The sequence below is a fragment of the Calypte anna genome, chromosome 1 (assembly GCF_003957555.1).
Source record: "Calypte anna isolate BGI_N300 chromosome 1, bCalAnn1_v1.p, whole genome shotgun sequence".
Taxonomy (NCBI): domain Eukaryota; kingdom Metazoa; phylum Chordata; class Aves; order Apodiformes; family Trochilidae; genus Calypte; species Calypte anna.
This window is the reverse complement of record NC_044244.1, coordinates 195,063,099-195,086,302: the sequence shown is the minus strand read 5'-3', so window position 1 is coordinate 195,086,302 and position 23,204 is coordinate 195,063,099. Positions and strand designations below refer to the sequence as shown.

At 48.7% G+C, this 23,204-nt stretch overlaps 1 protein-coding gene across 3 annotated transcripts in view; it reads left to right on the top strand.

The window, feature by feature from the left end:
* Positions 1-9,967: 9,967 nt before the first annotated feature.
* Positions 9,968-23,204, top strand: part of TSKU (tsukushi, small leucine rich proteoglycan) — a 19,983-nt gene continuing 6,746 nt past the window's right edge. Inside the window, exons 1-3 of one of the 3 annotated variants that reach the window (XM_030469442.1) lie at positions 10,174-10,187; positions 10,864-10,945; positions 12,883-12,983. The gene's annotated coding sequence lies outside the window, so the exon portion shown is untranslated. Of the gene's footprint in view, positions 10,188-10,837; positions 10,946-12,882; positions 12,984-23,204 lie in introns of those variants that run through there. The other 2 variants (XM_030469441.1, XM_008495193.2) reach the window with 2 other exon arrangements.

Below are 23,204 nucleotides of genomic sequence, written 5' to 3'. Positions count from 1 at the left end.
AGGTGATGCTTGGAGACCATTTCAGGCCATTAATCTGGAATGATAAATAAATCTCAGTAGAGACCAGATGGGAAATATTTAAGGCAGCAATAGACAGCACAGTAGGGAACTTATTGGGAGGCCTAAGCAAACAAGAAGGAGCTGGACAAACATCAAAACAAGAGAATTAGAGGGAAAATGCAAACAGAGCCAAGGATCATGGGAGAGTGGAAATAAAAGCACGAAACAAAGCAGAGGAAAATTTCCAAAGGAAAGATAAATGTTCTCAGGGCATAGCCAGGCTCACACCAACTGAGAGAAACACCAGGATAACAGGAAAAATGAGATGGAAAAAAGTTTGTATTAATGAGAGCAGCAGTGTGGCAGTGGTGGGAGCACCAAGAGGGGCCCTGGTGGCCTGATAGCAAAATGAAAAAGCAGGTGGAGATATGGAAAGAGTATTAAGCTAAACACTCACATCACCTCCTGGAAGGTGTCCAGAGGAGCCACTCAAATGCTCAGAGGGCTGAGCAGCTCCCTGGGAAGCCAGGCTGAGGGATTGGGGTTGTTCAGCCTGGAGAAGAGGAGGCTCCCAGGGGAGCTCAGAGCAACCTTCCAATATCTGAAGGGGCTCCAAGAAAGCTGGGGAGGGCTTTGGACACGGCGGGGGGTAGGGAGAGGATAAGGGAAATGGGTTAAAACTTGGAGAGGGGAGATTGAGGTTGGACATTAGGAGGAAATTCTTGAATTTGAGGGTCTGAGCCCCTGTCCCAGGCCTGCCCAAGGAAGCTGTGGCTGCCCCATCCCTGGCAATGTCCCAGCCCAGGTTGGCTATTGGAATAGCCCAGGGGGTTGGAACTGGGAGATCTGTAAGGTCCTTTCCAGCCCCAGCCATTCTGTGATGATGAACAAATGATATAATCATTCCAAACTGACAGCAAGAGCATGGTTTGCAAGACAAAAAAGACACCAGCTCCAAGCCAATGTGAGATGATGGAATGGAAAAGGCTATAGAGGAGCAGCAAGACCTTCCATGTGTCCCAGAACCATTAGAGATCACCCCACACCTAAGGAAAAGAGTAAAGTATATCAAATATATAAAAAAATATCATGCATGTTACTCCCACCGGCAAAGCTATGAAGAGATTCATCCCAGGGCAGTGGGAAAATCAAGATGGAAATAATAATTGACTGACTGAGGTAAAATACATAGGAAGCAATGGGTGAAAAAGTGTGGGAGAGGGTTTGACCAAATGTCTGTGCTCTGAGTGAGGGTAGAAAAAGAGTAAGGGAGGGAAGTCAAGGTGCTTTTGAGGGTATTTATTTTGATGTTGAGAGATGCATCATAGAAAGTAACAAAATGAGACTTGTTCCAGCTAAAAGCAATTTAACTACAACTCCTCCATGGAGCAGGGAGAAAATTAAGTGACATCTCCAAGTCAGAAGTCACAAAGTCATGGTTAATGTTTCCTCATCTTCCTGTACAGGACAGTGACAACAAGAGGTGAATCTCATGACAATGGGTGTCAGGCCATTGAGATCCTGATCTTAGAGATGACCCCAAGCAATTGGCAGACATCTCAGGTTTGGTGATGATGGTCTTCAGCAGGGTAAAAAAAAATACTTCTGTTAACATAAACTCTCAATAAACAGTGAAGCAGATGGTGCTGGATTAGGGACAACATTTTGACAGAGAAAGATGAGTTTGTGTTTCTCAGGCAGCATAACCATAGCTGAGGACTTCCTGCAGAAAACACATTCCTTTGGTAGTAGCTGTTGAGTAGAAAGTCACAGCCTCAGAGACCAAGGATGTCTGGATGGAGATGTGTAGCAGGAGGAGCCATTCTTGCTCCTGAAGCTCAACGAGCTGCTGACCTCTCCATGCCTCGCACCAGAGTGAGCCAAGCTCTGTGGGTGTGTGTCCCACCTTTATTGGTCCCCTGGTAATAGGGGGCCTGTCCTAATCAGGCACAGGTGGACTCACACCCACTCACTGGCAACTCGAGGCACCTGGTTGACAATGTCTCTCTACAGAGATGTATCAGTCTGAGATATCTACAGCACTGGCCTGGGCAAGAGGATCACCTCCCTTCAATGCAGGAGTTGTCATGGATGCCTTTAGGCAAAGCAGAACAATTTTAAGACTTATCAAGGGGAGAAGACTCAGGTCAAGAGAAGAGGAAAATCAAGGAGTAAACTGGAAGAGCTGAAAGATGGTGGAGGTAAGACAGAAAGCAAGGAAGCTGTCCAGAGAAGTTGTGGATGCCCTATTCCTGGAAGTGTTGAAGGTGAGGTTGGATGGGGCTTGAAGCAACCTCATCTAGTGGGAGCCCATGGAAAGGGGGTTGGAATGAGATGATTTTTAAGGTCCCTCCCAACCTGACCCAGCGTGTGACTCCCTAAGAATTGCTGACAGCTGTCTGCTTGTTTCACCATGACCCCATCCTTGGATTCACAAGGTTTCTGGCTATTGATGGGTGTGTATTTTGGGGCATGAGCAAACAGCCAGTGGATCAATGTACACTGGTGCAAACTCACTGAGATAAAATATTGGCTTCATTTGTTAAAGTTTAATGACTGGCCTGCCTGACAAAGCCAAGAATCCAATAACTCCCATTTCTCTGGGCATGTTTAGTTATTGGGTAATTACACTTTAAGCTCAATGAACATTGTGTCTCTCAGAATATTTCCTCACCACTCAGGCACACGTGTAATTAAACCTCTCAGGAGCACATCACAGATTTACAGCCTGGGCAAAGCTGGTTTGAATGACAACCCACCAGGTTTTGTGATGTTCAGGGCTGAGCAGCTGCCCACAGAGAGATGCAAACCCATGAAGTCAGAGCCCAGATGTCCTTTGGGGACCTCAGCAATGAGGGGAAAACTGCAGGCTAACCAGAGGAGCTATTAAAGCAGGAAAAGATGAATATGTCATCTTGTCTGGGATACATACCATGCTCTGTTACCATAGCAATGGACATTATAGGTAGCTTCAGAGGAGGGAGAGTGTGATCAGCAGACAGATAAGGGAGAAGACTGTGCTTTACCCTCTGCAGTCCAAGTATTTTCATTAAGATTACAAGAAACAGGATCCAGATATTAGACAGTAGGTGTTTTCATCCTTGTCCTAATCTAACTTCAAAAGTATCACCAGCAAGGGCATCCCTTGCTTCCCTCAGCAGGCAATTCCAACAGACGAAAGATTTTCCCAGTATTTGCCCTCCTATTGTCTTTTTTTCCCACTATCTGGTGTTTAATCTTCTCAAGTGACAAGTAAAAAGCACCCCAAGTCAATGTTTGCTTTTAAAATTCACCTAACTTCATCCAGCAATGAATTGCTGCTTTGGGCTAAAAAAACTTGCTTGCAAGGCTTCAGTGCATAGGTGAATTGTAGCTTTCCAATTAGAAGGGGAAAAACTTTCATAACCACTGTATCTTAGACTGAGAAAAGCAAAAGAATGGAAGAAAATATTGTCTATTATTGGATCTGGAGGTATTTTACTCTGCAACCTGGCTTCTCAACAAAATTCTGTCCTTTTGCCAAGCCATTAAGCATCAACACTTTTAAGCTTGTTGGTCACTATTGCCCCACTTTCAGAAAAATGTCACTCAGGATGAAGTTTCTACAAGTTTCATGAATATCAGCAACCAAGGAAAAAAGAAATAAAGGCAAATTAAAGGAGAATTAAATGCAATTTAATAGATAGTAATGGGCCCTCTAGGAGAAAAGTAGATCCTTACCCAGCCTCCTGGTCCATCTATTGGTACCTCAGGGTTTTACCAGCAATCCTCTGTTGCCCTTTTCTGACCACTGGAATGATCTGGGAATGCTGCAGGAGATGGGCAGGGGATAAGGAAACCAGGTTTCCTAGCAGCACTTCAAAAAAGAGCTAAAAATCAGTTATTTTTCCTTTTTTTTTTTTTTTCCACATTGCTCAGGGCTTGCTACTGGTCCCCACATAATTAACAGAGGCCACAGGTATTTAATGAAACTCCTAATCCTCTGCAGAAGGCAAATCAAGCAAAGGCAAAAGGTTGGATGAGTGTTTAAGGGTTTTCTGGGAGAGAAGTTTGACAGAACTTTGTCGTTTTGGACCAAAGACCCCAAGAGGCCTCTTGTAACCTGAATTATTTTTTGAGTTGGCATCTTAAGAGCTGTCCCTGTAGTCTGTATGCACAGTATAAAGTTCTTACCTCATTAGTTCTCACCTTGTCAGTGTAAATTAGTCTCCTTTTCCAGACTGTCCTCCAAGAGGACTTTCACACCTCTTATTTTCTGGATCCCAGGTTTTAATATCTTACTCAGGCTGAGTTGACTGAAGTAGCTTGCAGCTATGGATTGACCAATGCATACATGGGCCACACAATCTGGCTTTGATTTTCCAAGATTTCCACCTTCTCAAAGGGGTTCTGATTCCATCCAGCTTACACTGGGGCTTTTAGAACCTGGTTGGGGGTTTAGAAACCTGATTTGGGGCTTAGAGCAACCCAGTTTAATAGGAGGTGTTCCTGCTCATGCAGAGGGATTGGAATCAGGTGATCTCTAAGGTCCCTTCCAACCCAGTCTGTGATCCTGTGATATGAGAAATAGAGATGAAGAAATCTTAGGATTTGAGGATCTAAATACATAGAACTGAGCAGGAAGCTCAACGTGGCTTTAGGAAGATGTAAACAGCCCTTTAATCTAGAGATGCCAACATGAAGTTGTTCAAACAAAACTGAGAAAAAAATAAAAATAAAAATCCCTGTGCTTTACTTCTTTTGTGGTGTGTTCTTCTAAACCATGGTGACTCCAGGTAGCATTCAACACAGCTCAGGATGTGTCTTTTCCTGGACAGAATGAATTCAATTTACAAATACCATTGCAGCAAGAAGTCTTGAAAGCAAGAGAGGCTCTTCCCACCCATTGGCTCTAAGGCTTAACCCTGAGTGACAGCAGAGAGAGCTTAGGGCACATTGATTTCATCCAAATAAATCTAAATATTTATTAACTCAAGAGCTAAATATTGATTAATGCCAAAGGGAAATCAATATCTGCACTTAAAGGAAACAACCAGCCTGGTGAGCAGCTTGTTGGGAAACAACCCCCCACTTCCCAGGAGCAGCCAGATGGACAAAAGCCCACCCTTTCCTTAGACAATTTAAGACTCCACAATACCTGAAAAGTAGATGATTGTCCCCAGTGTGGTGGTAAAAGTGCCCAGGTCTTCTCTGATGTCCATGGAGAGGACTCCAGAGGTGAAGGAGACCAAGCTTCTCGCTTCCAATGGGAGGCACTCAGGTGATGGAATCATAGAATCATAGAATCATAGAATTGGCTGCGTTGGAAGGGACCTCAGAGATCATCGAGTCCAACCCTTGGGCCACCGTTGCGGTTGCTAGACCATGGCACTGAGTGCCACATCCAGTCTCTTTGGAAATAGCTCCAGACACGGAGAATCCACCCCTTCCCTGGGCAGCCCATTCCAATGCCTGATCACCCTCTCCAGAAAGAAATTCTTTCTAATCTCCAACCTAAACCTCCCCTGGCACAACTTGAGACCATGGCCTCTTGTCTTGCTGAGAGTTGCCTGGGAAAAGAGACCAACCCCCCCCCTGGCTCCAACCTCCTTTCAGGGAGTTGCAGAGAGTGATGAGCTCTCCCCTGAGCCTCCTCTTTTCCAGCCTCAACACCCCCAGCTCCCTCAGCCTCTCCTCATAGGATCTGTGCTGGATCCCTTCACCAGCCTGGTTGCCCTCCTTTGGACCTGTTCCAGGACCTCAATCTCCTTCCTGAGCTGAGGGGCCCAGAACTGGACACAGGACTGAAGCTGTGGCCTCACCAGAGCTGAGTACAGGGGCAGAATCCCTTCCCTGGACCTGCTGGCCACGCTGTTCCGGACACAGGCCAGGTGATGCTATGGAAGACTCAATGTTCCTCCAGAGTATTCTGTGAGCCAGGCTACTGGACAGCAATTGGGGTGAAGAGAAAGTAGGGATGAGGGATATACAGTGAGGAAGGGTTTCTTTGTCTCTATTGTTCAAGCAGTGTCACCAGGCACTGAGGAGAACAACATTCATGTGGCCAGAACAAGAAAAATAAAAAAAAAGAACCCTGACTCTTGCCTACAGCCAAGAAACTTCCACCAGGAGGAGCTGGGTCCTGCCTCCCTTTCTAAATATTCTGGTTTTCCTACTGGCCCTCAATGAAGAAAAGTATCATCAACACAGTGAGCAAAGAGGTGACACAGTTTTCCAGCCAAGTCCTTTGGTCAACACAGAGCCAGTGAGATGACTGCAGTCAGTCCCTGATGAGTGGAATTCCATCCATAAGAGATGGATCCAGTAAAAAAGGGTGAAGATGAACCTACAGAACAAATCTGTAACTTTGATCAAGGCTGTACACAGCAGACTGCAATGTGCTTCCAAGCTCCCTTGGACTCAATGGGCACCACTGTTGGTGTTTGGGGGTTTTTTATGTTTGGTTTGTTACAGGAGTTAAAAAAAAATGTCAATTTCCAGTTCTGACTTCTTACAGAATTCCCACAAGGGTGGGAAGTGTTCCCAGAGCAGACAGAAAAAAATCATTTTTTTCACATCTTCCCGGTGGGAACTGGTGGTAGTTGGGGGCTGTTATTGTGGGAAGTTTTTTTTTTCTTTCTTCTAACTTAGAATCATAGAATCATAGAATCATAGAATTGGCTGGGTTGGAAGGGACCTCAGAGATCATCGAGTCCAACCCTTGAACCACCGTTGCGGTTGCTAGACCATGGCACTGAGTGCCACATCCAGTCTCTTTGGAAATATCTCCAGGGACAGAGAATCCACCCCTTCCGTGGACAGCCCATTCCAATGGCTGATCACCCTCTCCAGAAAGAAATTCTTTCTAATATCTAACCTAAATTTCCCCTGGCACAACTTAAGACCATGGCCTCTTGTCCTGTTGAAAGTCATCTGGCAAAAGAGACCAATGTCCACCCGGTCACAACCTCCTTTCAGGGAGTTGTAGAGAGTGATGAGGTCTCCCCTGAGCCTCCTCTTCTCCAGCCTCAACACCCCCAGCTCCCTCAGCCTCTCCTCATAGGGTCTGTGCTCGAGTCCCTTCACCAGCCTGGTTGCCCTCCTTTGGACCTGCTCCAGGACCTCGATATCCTTCCTGAACTGGAGGGCCCAGAACTGGACACAGTACTCGAGGTGTGGCCTCACCAGGGCTGAGTATAGGGGCAGAATCCCTTCCTTGGACCTGCTGGCCACGCTGTTCCGGATACAGGCCAGGATGCCATTGGCCTTCTTGGCCACCTGGGCACACTGCTGGCTCCTGTTCAGCTTCCTGTCAATCCAGACTCCAAGGTCCCTTTCTGCCTGGCTGCTCGCAATAACTAAACTCTTCCCTAACTAATGGTGCTGGCTTCTGCTTTGGGTCCCTCCTTCTGAGGAACCCCATCAAATGCAATCATGTTTGGACAACTTCCTAAGACATCTGCTCTGTCTCAACCACAAAAGAGAGAGCTCATGAGCAATCACTTGCATGGCAGCAAGGGGAGGCTCATTCCTCTGTAAAATACCCAGGGAGTTGTGGGGTTGCAAAGCACCCATCTGGCTTTGTGGGTTTTTCTAACAGTTTTTGGTGCAGAAGAAACCTCCTTTCCTGGGATTGCATAAGAGGAGGAAAAGAAATGAGATCTCAGGGGGAGGGACTCAAACATTATGGGGCACAACTCCAACAGCAGCTCGATTTACTAATCCAGCTGAGGTCATTCCCATTCACTCTTTAACTCCTTTTGCCTGATATGTGTCTGCTTTTATTTATTCAGGAGAAACTCAGGGTGACTCAGATAACTTTCCTTTGACTTCAGAGTTGTCTGGAATTTAACAAGCCAAATCAGGCATGATGTTATCAGATGCTGAGAAACAAGGAACTGAGCTGGTGTCTCCAAGGAACAGAACGTCAGAGGAAGGCTCAGCATGGCCCTAGAAGAACCAGGCTGGGACAAGATGTCCTCTGGTCTACATCTAGACCTTCAAATCAGGGTGAAATGAAGGAATTTTAGCAGAATCATCTTCATCTACTATTCCAAAGTGAAAAAAAAAGAGGGTAATCTGTCTCTAAGTAGCTAAAACCCCATTTAATTCACCCAGCATTAAACTGTCAGCCCTGTCCCCAGCATTATTTTGGCCAGCTCCACCAAACTAGGGAAATCTTATGAAAACCTCTCTTAGCATTCAAGGTTCAAGCCAGCAAACCTCTCAGATTATTATTTTTTCATCTGAGCAACAAAATTTTGGAGCACACACTTGTCCCATGGCCATCTACTGGCAGCTATCACAGAGCATGGTCATTTTAGGCTCCAAATTAAGAAAACAACATTTAAAGATCCTCCTTTAGCAAAATTCAGAGGTTTTTAAGCCAGGTATTTGGTTTTCAATTCTTCCTTTCAAACTGCCAGACCTGCCACTGCTGACTGCTGGACTTTATCTCATCTGGAGAGGTTAATTCCCAGTTCCTCCAGCTTCAGACTGGAGTTTTGCTTTACTGAAGTAAACTTTGATGTAGCAAAGGCCTAACAAGGGACATGGAAAAAATGAACAAAATGGAAAATGAAACAGAAGCTTCCAGCTGAGCAACTTCCCCTACCCAGAGCTATAAAAATGAACAGAGCAAAGTCCTGGGTGGATGAATCCTTACAGGAGATTGTTCATGTCTGGAGATATCACCACCACCTTTACATGGAAAATCACAAACCAGAGAATGGGGATTTCCAGGGTTTTCCCCCAAAAGCACTTGGCTCAGCTGAGACCTGAGCACAGACTTCCCCTGCCTGGCTGTCTGGGGCTTCTCATCCCCTCCTTGGTAGGGTTCTCAGACTCCAGTGGTGATTCCCAAAAAGCAGCTCCTGGGATACAGGCAGAGAGTGAGCACATCACCCATATAAGCCACACTTAGAAGCTGGAGGGTGGATAAGAACCACTGTGATCTCCTCCTGATGCCAGCAGTAATTCCTGCCACCAACCTCTCTGATCAGAGCTCTGTTCTCCTGGGGGGGGAGGAATAGTCACCCTGTAAATCTTCAAGCAGGTCATGGAGGGATGTGCTCAGAGAAAGGAGCCTCACAGAGAAAAAAAAAACAAAAAACAAAACCTGCTTGTTTGCTGTGTGTTTATAGAATCCCAGAGTAGTTTGGGTTGGATCATCTAATTCCAACCCCTCTGCCATAGGCAGGGACCCTTCCCACAGCCCAGGTTGCTCCAAGCCCCATCCAACCTGGGCTGAGACACTGCCAGGGATGGGGCAGCCACAGCTTCCTTGGGCAAACTGGGACAGGGGCTCAGCACCCTCACAGCAAAGAATTTCTTCCTAATATCTCATCAAAATCTCCACTCTTTCAGTTTGAAGCTGACCCCCCTCATCCCATCACTCCACGTCCTTGTGAACTGTCCCCCCCCCAATCTTTCCTAGAGCCCCTTCAAGTACTGGAAGATGCTCTAAGGTCTCTCCGGAGCCTTCTCTTCTCCAGGCTGAACAACCCCAACACTCTCAGCCTGGCTCCAGAGCTGCTCCAGCCCTCTGAGCATATTCATGGCCTCTTCTATACTCACTCCCTGTGCTGGGGACCCCAGAACTGGACCCAGCACTGCAGGGGGGTTTCTCACCAGAGCAGAGGGGCAGAATCCCCTCCAGCAACCTCCTGGCCCTGCAAAGGTCAGGGCTGGAATCGAGGCTGTCCTCTGAGGGTAACTCTGGAGTGATCCCCAAGAAAGCAGCGAGAAGAAAAGGGATTTTACCCGGGGGAGGGATGTGGGGGGATGCAGGAAAGTAGGGTGGGGAGTGTCTATGTACAAAGCCGGCTTGATACCCCCCCCATTTTCGCCCATAAGGGGGAGGGAAGGGGGGGTCTGCCAGCTCAGGACTGGTACAGCCGAGCTCAAGTCCTGCCTCCTGCCTCCTTCCTCCTCCTCCTCCTCCTCCTCCCAGATGTTCCCTTGTGTTCAGCCATCTGTTGAGCTCCCTCCTCCTCCTTCGGGGAAGGGGGCAGCCCGTTTGCCCGGCCAGCTGCACGCCTTGGACGAGAAAGGAGGAGAAGGAGGAGAAGAAGGAGGAGGAGGAGGAGGAGGAGGAGAGAGAAAAAAGGAGGAGGGAAGAAAAGGGACAGCCGGCCCTGAGCCTCCCTGCTGCCGGCTCCTGGCCGTGGGAATCCTCCGCTCCGCCGTGGGAACGGACCCCAACCCCGGTGAGTCCTTCCCTGCCGTCCCCCCCTCCCCACCTTAAGGATGAGCAGCCCTGGGGGGGGGTTCTCTGCTGAGACCCCCCCCTCCTCCCCTTTCCCGAACCTCCGAGTGGGGAAACTTTTTTTTTAGTGTGATGAGTTTGCCTGGCGTCGGGGCTCAGCTGCCTGCGGGGCGGGGGGGACATCGGCAGCTAAACACCTCGGTTTTGGAGGAGGGATGGGGGGGTCACACACACACACACACACACACACACACACACACACACACACACACTGCGTCTCGGATGGAGGGAAACTACTTTTTTTTCCTTCCACCTCTGGCTTTGGCAAAGGGGGAATTTTCGGAGTACTTAAGATCCCCCAGCCCGGCTCCCTCCCCCGCAACCAGGGTGGGATGTAGTCGGGATCTTCCCCCCCCATCCCTTACTCCCCCTCCTCCTCCTCCTCGGTGCAATGGTGGTTTTGTGGAGTGCTCGGGATTGCCACGGCTGCAAAGTAATCCGAGGAGCAGCTGGAGTCTCCGCACCGCCTCCCGTGCCCGGCTTCGGGGCTTTGATTTCACACAGGGCTCCCTGTCTCCCCTCCTCCCCCTTTTCCACCCACCACAACCCCCCGCCCCCCCTTTCCTTTTTCCCAGCCCTTCCCTCCCTCCCTCTCTCCCTCCCAGCACCGGCGATAGCGGAGAGAAGCTTTTCTCCTTTTTTTTTTCCTCGGGTTTTGGTGCTGGGAGGAGGCTCGCAGGGTTTTGCAGCTCACCCAAGGTAAGGGGAGAGAGGAGAAAAGGAGGGGGGGATATTAAAGGGGGTTGAGAAAGTGTGTGTGTGGGTCTCCTGAATGGGGTGAAAAGGTTGGAAGGTGCAAAAAGAGGATCCTCTCCCCTTCCTCCCCCCTCTCTCCTCCGCGGGTGGAAGAAATTAAGGCAAAGCAAAGCTTTCCGCCTGGGAATTTCCCATGCCTGTAAGTGTATTAAGCTGGAGGGGAAGGTGTGTTTGAGGAGGGAAGGGGGGGCAGAAAGATTTAAGATGTATTCGCTCATTGCAAGAAAGGAAGAAAAAAGGCTGCTGGTGGAGACTTTCGAAGCAGGAGGTCAGAAAGCACGGGGCTCCCCTGATAACGCACACACCCTGTAAAGTTTTTGAGCAGCTCCATGGAAACTTGTTATTAATGCCACAGTCATTAAAAAGCGCAGAGCAGGGTGGATTTATTAGCCCAGTAAACCACAACACGTGCCAGCTCGCTGGAAACAAAAGGGTCCCTCAACTTTCCTCTTCGGCTTGGGAATTGGGAAGGCTGGGAGAGGAGAGACAGGTGAGGAGGAGGAGGAGGATGATGGAGCCTTGTGTCGTTGGGGAAGTGACATCGCCTCGCTGAACCGATGCTCTCCGCCGTGGTTAGATTCTATTCGTGTTATTCGGTGAATCTATGTGTATTCAATCCATGGAATTTCGTGGCATCTGAGCTCGGGTGTAAGGAGAACACAGCGCCGAGCTCACTGCTTCCAACCGGGCAGCGAGCCTCCGGTTTCCCCGAACCGAATGATTTTTTTTTAATATTTTTTTTTTCCCCCGGGTGTCTGCCATGATAAATCAGCTGCCGTTGAGGCTGAATAACCGCATTCACTTGAAGTTACAGTAGGAAACTTGTCTGGATGGACACTGTGCCATTGCTCAGCCGGTGCCGAACTGAAATATCGCATTGACCGCCGCTCCGGAGCAAACCCGGCAGCAGGCGGGGGCTTTATTGCTCTGCTAGGAAGGCAAATCCTGGGAAAAGAGGAGAGGCAGGGTTAGAGCAAGGCTTCCTTGGAATAAGGAGAGCTCGGGATGGAATTTTAGATGCTGAAGCAGCAGCAGGAGCTTGGTATGTCCCTGGGGGAATTTGCAGTCTAAACTTGGCTGGGGCTTTATTGCGCTGCTAGAAAGCAGAGTAAATCCTGGGAGAAGAGAGGGAAGGCAGGGTTAGAGCAAGGCTTCCTTGGAATAAAGAGAGCTCGGGATGGAATTTTAGACGCTGAGAGGAGCAGAAGGAGCTTGGTATGTCCCTGGGGGAATTTGCTGTCTAAACTTGGCTGGCTGCTGGCTGCCACTGGAAAGGAGATGGAGGGGGTTGGTGGGTGCTGTCCTGCTGGCACAGGACATGGCTTCTGTCTCTTCTCCACCCACGACAGGCAGTCCACGTCCCGGAGAGGACATGGGAGGTGTTTGCTCACACGTGGGTTATAAATGGCCCTGAGGCGTCCTCGGCTATCGGCTGTTTTCGGGTCCCTCTCTGGAGGTGGTGGGTGGGTGGGTGCGTGGGTCTGAGCGATGCTCAGGACCGGGCTGTGGGGAAGGTTGGGTGACAGCAGCCGGATGGGTGGCACCCTGCGGGTGTGCTGCGGGGACACTGATGGTTTGTGAATGAATTCGAGCGGCTGCTGGCAGAGGGGGCAATTCCAAAATACCCAGAGGGAAGGAGGACGTGACGGCCAGCCCAGGGGACATTAATTTTGGACATTCCAGGGGACATTAATTTCCGACGGCTGGGACGGTTGCAGGGTTAAGGTGAGGGGTCCCCTGCATCCCCATTCCTTAAGATTGAGAGCCAGGGATAAAAAAGAGCATTGAGAAGGTGGGAGGGAACTGGGAGAAAAGAGCTGTAAAACAAAAACAAAAACAAATTCAAAACTCTTTTCTTTGTTTGTTTGTTTTGGATATAGGCAAAAGCATCCGGAGCTCCCCTAGCCCCCACTGAACCCCTCCAGTGAACTGCCTGGGCCATCTTGGTGAGAGACAGAACTGGGAAAAAAAAATAAAGAAGGTGAGACAACGTCTTCCAAAGGTTTAGAATTTTCCCTCCGTCCCTAACTGCTTTTTTTCCTTGCTTTTTTTTTTTTTTTCCTCTTTCAGTCTCTTCTCCCTCCTCCTCCCAGCTCATCAGCTGGCTGGTGGGGAGAAGCAGAGGCTGGGGGGTGGGATAAAGCAAAGCATCCTTGTCCTGCAGCCCCCCTGGCCCCTGGGGCTGTGTTGGTAGCCACAGAGTTGGCCACCTGGCTGGCTATCAAAAGAAAACTTCCGAAAGCTGAGATGTTGAGGGCTGGGAAGAGATAAAAGCTGCCTTGAGCAAGCTGTTTCTTGTCTTAAAACTTGGCACCTGGACCTATCAAGGGGAATGTATGAATGGCTCAGCCATTCATTCCCAGGAAGCCTTGTGATTTTTTCTTTTGTATTGCAGTTTATATTTTGGGGTTTTGTCTTTTTGTGTGTTTTTTGTTTTTTTTTTAATTTCCTGGGAGTTTTCATCGTTCTCTCTTGGAGTATTCAAGATGTGGAGTCGGGGGAGGGGGGAGGGAGGGGGAAATGGGGAAGGAAATACATGCTCTGAGAATGGCTCCAGCCTCCTTTGCAGAGGCTGCAAGAGATTAAAGCAACCTGTCTGCCTTAGCATGGGACATTCCAGAGTTGCATTAACCAGGCTGGAGATCTGATCTGCCTGCTGGAGCAGTGGGAAACTGGAAAAAAAAAAAAAAAGCAAAAAAAAAAAAAGCATTTTATCTTTGCTGTAGCTGAGCAGAGGGCCATGTGCTGGCTGCAATATCTGAGTGTTGGCATCTCTGGGTTTGCTTTTCCTTCCCCTTTCCCTGTGCCTGCTGGTTTTTTGTTGTCCATATATGTGTGATCCCTCCTCCTGATCCATTCCTGGCAGCTCTAACCCAGGAGTGGGGAGAGAAATAAGGACCTTCTTTTTATTTGACTTTTAATAAGGTAACCCTTGTCAGGGAAATGGGAGACTTCAAGGCCATGCCCTGCTGTGGCAGATGGCTCAAACCTGATGTGATTCCTCACCCCCAGCACCTCTGAAGTGACAAATGTGTACAGAGCTTTCTAAGTGGGGCAGGACCTGTCCCTGACCCCCAAAATCACCCATTTACCTCCCATCCTTCAGAACAAGATGCCTGTAGCAGGAGGTATGGCAAGGTTGTTTCACACATTAGGACAGAACCTTCTTCCAAAGCTCTTTAATTGTAGAATCCCAGACTGGTTTGGGTTGGAAGGGACCTTAAAGATCATCTTGTTCCAATATGGTGCCTGGTGGCATCCCCTGGCTTTGGAGAAGGCACAAGGTGCACCATGAAGCCCATATGGGAAACATAAGAGGATGCTGTAATTTGGGGAAGTTTTACACTGCTGGTCATCAAACCCAGGACAAATTGGGTGAGGAGGTGGCTTAATAGAAGGTTAAATGGTCAAGGAAAATGGTTGTATGGGCCCTGGGTAGCTTGCAGCATCTTCATGTCATGGTGTGAGTGCCACAGAGCAGCACTAAAAACAAGGGGACAGGGACAGAGACAGGATGGAACCCAGGGAGGTGAGAAGCATAGATGGAGAGAGGTCTCTGGAGAGCCTGGCCATGCTTCAGTGTCCCCAAAAACTGATTTGAGAGGTGCTTAGTTACTTCTTCACCACAACCACTTCCCAAGGTGCCACCTTTCCTGTCCTGAAGCCCATTTTGCAAAGGGCAAAGCAGGGATGGTGTCCCCAGAGTGTCCAGGTAAGGCAGGAGCTGGATATGGTGCACAGGGACAGTGGTGGCCTTTGGCTGGACCAGTTTTGGCAGTGGTGGCAGCTGTGGGGGGATCTTCTCCATGAGGTGAGAGCAAGCCATCTCAGCTTGTGCTCCGTTCCCAGTTAAACTGGTGGGATTTGAACCTGAGGATGATGCCTCCATCCTCACATAGGAATGGACACCTCACAGCCCTGGGGTTACTCAGGGAGAAACTGAGGGAAACTGAGGCACGTGAATGGAGACTCTTATGGTCAAGTCAGGGGTGGGAAATGGGTCCTGCTGGGGCTGTGGCTTCTTTTCCAAGAGGAACCTTTTCTCCAAGACCCTCCAGACCCTAAGAGGGACTGGAGGATGCTGGACCAGGGAGGGTTGGCAAAAGCTAAGGAGATGCTGCAGCAGTGAGGCAGTGAAGCAAATTCTGGGCTGGGAATTGTGGTGGGGATGATGTCCTGCTGCTAAACCCTTTACCCAGACCTCTTTCCCCTCCCCAAATCCCCCCTTCCTGAATCTTGTAGGAGACCTGCTGAGCATTGCCAGTGTCTCACACATTTCTCCAGGGTGGTGGCAGCTCCTGACTGATGCTCTGCTGGGTGGTTTCCCTGGGGTTCATTATTTGTAGCATCACTTTGCAAGAATTATTGGAGAGGTGGAGGAAGGGGGGGAAGAAAGGCCAGGAGGGGAAGGAGATGGGAGCCTCCAGCTGTGCTGTTTGCAGCAATAACAGCCAGGATTGTATTTATTAGCTCCTCAGTGGAGGGTCTGCAGCTGCACACTGAGAACCACAGGCAGCAAAGAGGCCTGGAGATCATTGTTTCTGAAAAAAAAAATCCAACCACAAAAAAAAAAAAAAAAAAAAAAAGCCCACAAAGAAGGCCTGGGCCAGCACTGAGGGGCACCCAGTTGAATGTTGCCTCCTGGCTTTGCCCTCCCTTATTGAAGCCAGCAGCCCCACGGAGCTTTTAGGAGATGAGAGGTTGGGAGCTGCTGCTTTTCAGTGAGCTCAAGCTCCATGAAGTTCTCTTGAAATCCTTCTGCCAGGGATGGAGGCATTGCCCAGCCCAGAGGAATTTATTTTCTCTCTGCTTTTTGCATGGTTTCAGCTGCCCCTGCCTGGGGGAGTTGGGCAGAGCACAGTACCCAGGGCATGACCTCAGAGCCAGGGTTTGGACACCTGATTTACAGTCAGGTAAAGGGCTGGAAAGCCTTTAGATGTACAAGATGATGGGGCTGCTCTAAGCTTTTTGCTCCTGGTGGGATGGGTCTCATCTGGAAGACCAGAGGCATCACCCTGGGATGTATCATCTTCCCCTGGCATCACTCATAGATCATAAAAAGGTTTGGGTTGGAAGGGACCTTAAAGATGCTCTAGTTCCAACCTTCCTGCCATGCCCAGGGACACCTCCCACAGCCCAGGTTGCTCCAAGCCCCATCCAACCTGGGCTGAGACACTGCCAGGGATGGGGCAGCCACAGCTTCTCTGGGCAACCTGGGCACGTTTCCTCACCCTCACAGGAAGTAATTTCTTCCCAATATCTAACCTAAATCTCCTCTTTTTCAGTTTAGAGTCAGTAGCCCTGATCCTATCACTCCAGACTCTTGCTAGAAGTCCTCCCCAGCTTTCTTGGATCTCCTTCAGAAACTGGAATATGCTCTAAGGCCTCCCCAGAGCCATTTCTTCTCCAGGCTGAACAACCCCAACTCTCTGACCCTCAGATTATCTTTGTGACCTCCCCTGAACTTGCTCCAACACCTCCTTCTTTTTCTGCCTTCCTTCTTTCCCCCTGCTCAGGGAACCCATCCATATCCATCCATGCAGCATCTTTGGGCAGCTCACTGGGATGTCTGAAAGCAAACTACCCTGGGGATGAGATGTACATCCACAGACATTCTGCCCTTCCCTCATGGACCAGACAGCCACCAGTGGGTCATAAAAGCCATAAAAGTGGTCCCAGAAAATGGGATTGGTTAAATATCCCTCAGCACCACATCCACACAGCTTTGAAATCCTTCCAGGGGATGGGGACTCCACAGCTGCCCTGGATGGGCACTCTATGCCAGGGCCTGACAATCCTTTCCATGAAGAAATTGTCCCTGATATCCAACATAAACCTGCTCTCTTCTCTTATAAACTTATTACTTGGGACAAGAGACCAACCCCCACCTCACTCCAACCTCTTCTCAGGGAGTTGCAGAGATCCAGAAGTTCTCCTCTCATCCTCCTTTTCTCCAGGCTGAACACCCCCAGCTCCCTCAGCTGCTCCTGCTCAGATTTCTGCTCCAGACCCTTCCCCAGCTCCATTCCCCTTCTCTGGGCACACTCCAGCCCCTCAATGTCCTTCTTGTCAGGAGGGACCCAAAACTGACCCCAGGATTTGGGGTGCAGCCTCCCCAGAGCCCACCCCAGGGGGACAATCCCTGCCCTGCTCCTGCTGGTGGCCACACCAGTGCTGATACAAGCCAAGATGCTGGTGGTCCTTGCAAACATCACTTTCCTGGGGTGGTATGTGGCATGTGCCATCCCAGGGACATGTGTGGCATGTGGCATTTCCCAGCCAGGTATAATGACACAACCACAAGCAGGTTTATTACCAGTTAAAACCAAGAAGTGTCCAATGTGAAGAGGTTTCCTCTCCCAGTGCTGCACCTCTTAACGTTTCTCTCTGGCCTGGTGTGTGGTGTTCATCCCAAAGTGCATTCCTCTGGAATTATATCATGTCTCTGGGAGATGGAATGCTATGGAAAAATATCACCATAGCAGGAGCTGACACAGGAACCAGCTGGGGATGGGGGTCAGGTGTGGGAGAACACTGTCAGGGGATGAGGCTGCAGGAGAAACTTGTTGGGCTCAGTTTAGTTTTTAATAATTAACCAGCTAATGAAGAAGGCCCTGGATGTTTTATGCTTCAAACATTTTCAAACAAAACTGGGGGGGACATTACAGTGGCCTTCTAGTACCTCAAGGGGACATATAGGAAAAGTGAGGAGGAGCTGCTTAGAAAAGCTTGAAGTGATAGGAGGAGGGGAAATGTTTTTAAACTGGAAGAGGGGAGATTTAGATCAGACATTAGGAAGAAATTCTTCAGTTTGAGGGTGGTGAGACCCAGGTTGCCCAAGGAAGCTGTGACTGCCCCATCCCTGGCAGTGTCTCAGCCCAGGTTGGATGGGGCTTGGAGCAGCCTGGGCTGTGGGAGGTGTCCCTGCCCATGGCAGGGGGGTTTACACTAAATTATCTATGATTTGGGGTGGTCAACCTCTGGGTAATGCTAGGAGCAAGCTCTGAGCTCCTGCATCCCTTGTGGGCACCTTATTTGATCCTGTGCATCCTGGAAGCCACGTGTGGCTGCTGATGCTCCAGTTTGAGCCATCCTGCAGCAGAGCCAGGAGGGGCTGGGATGCTCATGTCCCCTCCCCAGCAAGCCTCAGGAATCCCCCTGGTGCTGCCAGGAGGTGCCACCCTGCTCCAATTCCCACCTTTCCCTGCTCATGGCCTCTCTGGAAGCTTAGCAAACTTCATTTCCTTTCTATTTCCTTCATTTCCAACCTCCTCCAGGCACAAGCAGAGCTCAGCATCAGGCTGGCAACCAAAGCTGCCTTTCCAAAACCACTGGAGACTTTTCCCTCCCAACCCAACATGAAACTAGGAGATTTTTTTTACAAAACACTGTTGCTGGGGTGATTTAATTTCCCATTTGCCTGTGCTGGAGGTAGCACTGACTTTTTCCCACTCGAGGCAAAAATTCCTGGGAGTTGGGCTGTTGTTTGCTTCCAAGCTGTGGTGTTTCAAGGCAAGCAGCTCTCAGGGCAGCAAAAATCATCCAGATTTCAGCCAGGGATGTAAATCAGCTGGAATTCACTGGCTGGGCTGGCCTGCACAGGTTTCCTTCTGTCAGAGCCCAAACTACACCTTGATTTCCTCCTCAGTGGGGGAATGATAGATGCTGGGGGAGACATTGCCCAAGTGGAATAAGCACAGACCCTATGAGGAGAGGCTGAGAGAGCTGGGGCTGTTCAGCCTGGAGAAGAGGAGGCTCAGGGGAGACCTCATCGCTCTCTACAACTCCCTGAAAGGAGGTTGTAACCGAGTGGATGTTGGTCTCTTTTGCCAGACGACTTTCAACAAGACAAGAGGCCATGGTCTCAAGTTGTGCCAGGGGAAATTTAGGTTAGATATTAGAAAGAATTTCTTTCTGGAGAGGGTGATCAGGCATTGGAATGGGCTGCCCAGGGAAGGGGTGGATTCTCCGTGTCTGGAGCTATTTCAAAAGAGCCTGGATGTGGCACTCAGTGCCATGGTCTAGCAACTGCAACAGTGGTTCAAGGGTTGGACTCGATGATCTCTGAGGTCCCTTCCAACCCAGCCAACTCTATGATTCTATGATTCTATGATTAGCTGTTTAAACAACTAGGATGATAAATTATCCGTGGCCTCCTGCAAAGCATGAGCAGGGATTTGTGGCATGAGCAGTTGGAGCAAATACTATTTTAACAGTGCTCTCCATTTCTTTTATAAAGAAAGGATTCTTTTTTTTTTTTTTTTTTTTAAAGAAAAAAATAATGCCAAACAGAGCTGAAGCTCTGAGCAAGGGTTGTCACATGTTAGAGAACAAACCCAGAGAATGAAGCTGTAGGGTTTGGAAGTGCTGGGTTCCCCCTTGATAAATCCCATCTGTTTTCTCTGCAGCACACGTGGTGGGTTTGGGGGGCTGCTCAGTTTTAGCTTTGAGGTTCTGGAATGTGTCTGATGCTGAAGATTTTGGCTTCACTCTTGTTAAACTTATCAATCCCATCCCCTGTAAAGTCTATGAAAAATGTCCCTGAAGGATGGAGAGCATCAGTGGGATACTGGTTAATCACAGCAGCTTGGGCTCAGCAGTTTCTCTATGTCAGGAGCTGAGAAAAGAAAATAGGGATAAATGAGATACAGGGAAAATAAAGAATGGTGTCTTGTTTTCTCCTGCCTTAGCCCTTTTGGCTGTCCACAACCCAAATTCCATGTTATTTTTTGGTGAGATACAAGTCTTGTAAAGACAGACTTGATGCAGAGCATTGAACTTCTTGTCCAGATCTGGAACTTCCATCTCATCTCTGTTTATGGTCATTTAGTCCCTCTTTAAAATCACTTGAACACAGGACAAAGCAACCTGCAGAGCCAATAAACCCCTGGCACAAGGTTTTGGCTACCTCCTGTGATCCCTGGGGTCACAGAGGGGATGCTCCATCCCAAGCCCACCCATCCTCATCATGCCACCTCCCCTGCTCTGCCTTAAACACAAGATCCCTGCATTGTGAGAGGAGAAATGACTTTTTCTTTCCATCCCCACTTTGCTGCCTACTGTATTTTATTCTTCCATAGCCCAACAGGGTAGATTCCCCATACCACTGTGTTAATTACTTGCTAATGACTCCCCCTTTGGTGGTGGGGCTCTTGACGAGGAGTTTCAGAGCCATTATTAGAAGTCATTAGAGCAGAGAGGAATTCATAAGGAAATCTTTTCTTTTTCTTTTTTTTTTTTTTTCCTCCTCATTCCCTGTATTTAATTCTGATTTCCCCCAGTGAGGGGGAAGATGGAGGGAAAAAGTGTTCAGGATGATTTTAGCTCCAGTGTTACATGGAGGTAAAGCCATCATCCCAGTGGCTGGGTTTCCTCCCATCCCAGTGCTTCATGTGTTGGTGGAGGAATAAGAGTGAGGAGAAGAAAACTGGGTTCTACATCCCCTTCTTTATATCCTGTTGGGTAACTGGGGATGGCTCTGGTGTCTTAGGAGCTTTGCATTTCCCACCCATCTATGTGAAGGGTGATATCACCCCAAAGCAACTCCTGCAGTGGCTCCATGAAATCCAGCTGCATTTAGAAGGGCCAAGGGATTAATTATCACCCTGCTGGCACTGACACCTAAAGTAACCCCACTGACCTCACCCAAACCCATCTCAGCAAAGATCAAACCTAAGTAGCAGGTTACTTCTTGGCATCTCCCTCAATCCAAGAAGTCACAAACAGCAGAAGTGAAAAACCAGGCCTGATTTATTTGCAAAGCAAATACCCCAAAGCAGCCAACAAGAAAAACTAAAGAATGGATCAGAAAGCTCTGTTCCCATGTACACCAAAGCTCCTGGGTGAGGTTTAATCAACTTTATGGAGGGGGGAAGAGCTGGTGAGAAGCAGGCAGAGCAAAAGCTGTGGTGACTTTTACTTTCAAGGGATTCACACCAGAAAAAAAAAAAAAAGAAAAAGAGTAACCTTGTCAGCAGCAGTTTCTTTATCATGTGGAGGGTGTGTGCCTGAGAGTTTATGGGCTGAAAGTCTCTGGTCCTTGGCTGGTTTGAACCAGCTCTGCTGTCTGCTCCCATTGCATCTGGAGGGCAGGCTGAGATGGCATCTGGTGGCATCACTTGGACTCAGCCCTGGAGAGGCCACACTGGAAAAGTGTGGCTGTTGCTCGTGCTACACTTCAGTTATAAGAATTATTCTTATTTTACAGATTAATTAGTTGGAAGGGGGAAAAAATAGTCTCTGGAGCACTTTTGTAGTTGGAGAGGTAACTCAGGAGCATCCTGGTGCTCCAGAGCTGCCATCCCAGCTGCCTCTCAGAACCCCTTGTGTACTTAAAGAGAGAATTATCCCTCTTTCTTTTTTTTTTTTTTTTTTATATTATTTCTTTCAGTCTAGAGGATTTATGGCCTCTATCATATCCTATGCAGCTTGCTTTGCTTTCCAATGCTGTTCCCTTTCCCCTGCCCTCAGTGAGTGCAGCCACTGGGGGCCTTGCTGTAAAAACTTTGGATTTTATTCACTTGCTTGATGCAAGAGACAGAGGACAATCCCCAGATTTTCCTCCAGATAAAAAATTGTTGCTAATCCCATTCCTCTGTCCTTTGCTAGAACAGCACCTCTGTTTGGGATAGGGGAGCTCCAGCCCTTCCTTTTTGCCTCTTTAAATGTTGCTGGATTTGCTGTTAAACCAGAATTAATCTATAAAAATTACCAGGATCTGTCCACCACCCTTCAGACACTTAATCTGCCCTATTTGTGAACTGCTGTTGGGAAAATGAATCCTCTCTTTCCCATTCCTGTCACCAAACTGGTAACCCCAAGGTTGGGCAGCCTGATTTACTGGAAAACTGACCCACCAAAGGGGGAGAAAAAGGAAGATGAGGCTTTGGGGATTCTTTTTCTTGGATGAGTGAACTGAACTGATTCCCCCTGGTTGCACTTGGTTGTTGGGTGGGACTTGGGTTTGGAGGATGGAGCCAGGGATGGGGTGGGAAGCAGCAGAAAATGGGCAACCTGCTCCAGGATGGTCAAGGGAAAGATGGGGCATCTCCAAGGATGGGTCAGATCTTAGGTGGGTTTCATCCTCTTTTCTTTCTCTTCATCCCACCTGGGGTTTCTGTACTTCTTGCATACTTTAAGCTTTGTTTGGTGACTTTTTGAGTCTTCAGACTACAGCTGTATTTCAGCTGGTGCTTTATCAAATGACACCTCTGGGGATGAATGGGGGAGCTGTTTCCTGACTCCATCAAACAAGGAACTTTCAAACCTTGGATTATTTTTTAATTAGTCCCTGATTTTTGGCTACAGGGATTTTTTTCTGGCTTGGTGGTTGCCAGGGCAACCAGAGGTAGCCTAGGTAGAACCTGTTTATCTCTGTATTCCAAAGGGGGTACCAGTCCAGGAGCAATGGGAGCAATGGGATTCCATCCAGGGTGGGATGTATTAGCACATCTCCTTTTAGGTGGGAGTGAAGCTGCAAGGTCTCAGCTGTGGATTGGGGGAGAAAATTAAGGAAGAGAAGATGAAAATCAAGTGCAATGAGAAAACTGACTTTGCAACAACACCTTCCCAGGGCTTTCCTCTCTCCTATGCCCTCGACCATCAGCTGAGACCTCTGCTGTCTGGTTTTAAGATAAATTTTTAATGGTTTTTGGAGGCTCTTTTGGCATGGATAAGGTTTCCACCCAGATTCTGGCACATGATGGTGTGGGGAATGAGCGGAGCAGGGAGGAGGCAGCAGGCTCAAGGAGAGATGTGGGATTTGAGGAGAAGGCTAGCACCCAGCTAGCAGCTTGGTCCAACCTTGTGTCCATTATCCACCACTCGATATTTCCTTGGGATTGTCTCAGGAGCTTTGCTGTGCAAAAAGAATGAGCAGGATATAAAGACCAGAGCCAAGCAGCCACTCAGGGCACCTGAAACATGGGGGGTGATGCTGCCTCCTTTAAAACTCCTGTTGAAATCAGGGTTTAACAACACACACACAAGCTGTCAGATGGTCAAACTTTATCCCTGTGGCTTTTCACAACAGCTATAGACATGAAGAGCTCATGGATGAAGCAGCCTGGGCTGGGCTTACTTTCCCCTGCTGCCTTTCCTCTCACCAGTCCCAGGTGATGGTGCCAGTGGTTCCTGGTCCCTGGTTTTCCCTCTGGATGAATCTCCCTGGGGTTGCAGGAGAATAACTCATCTTCCTTTTACA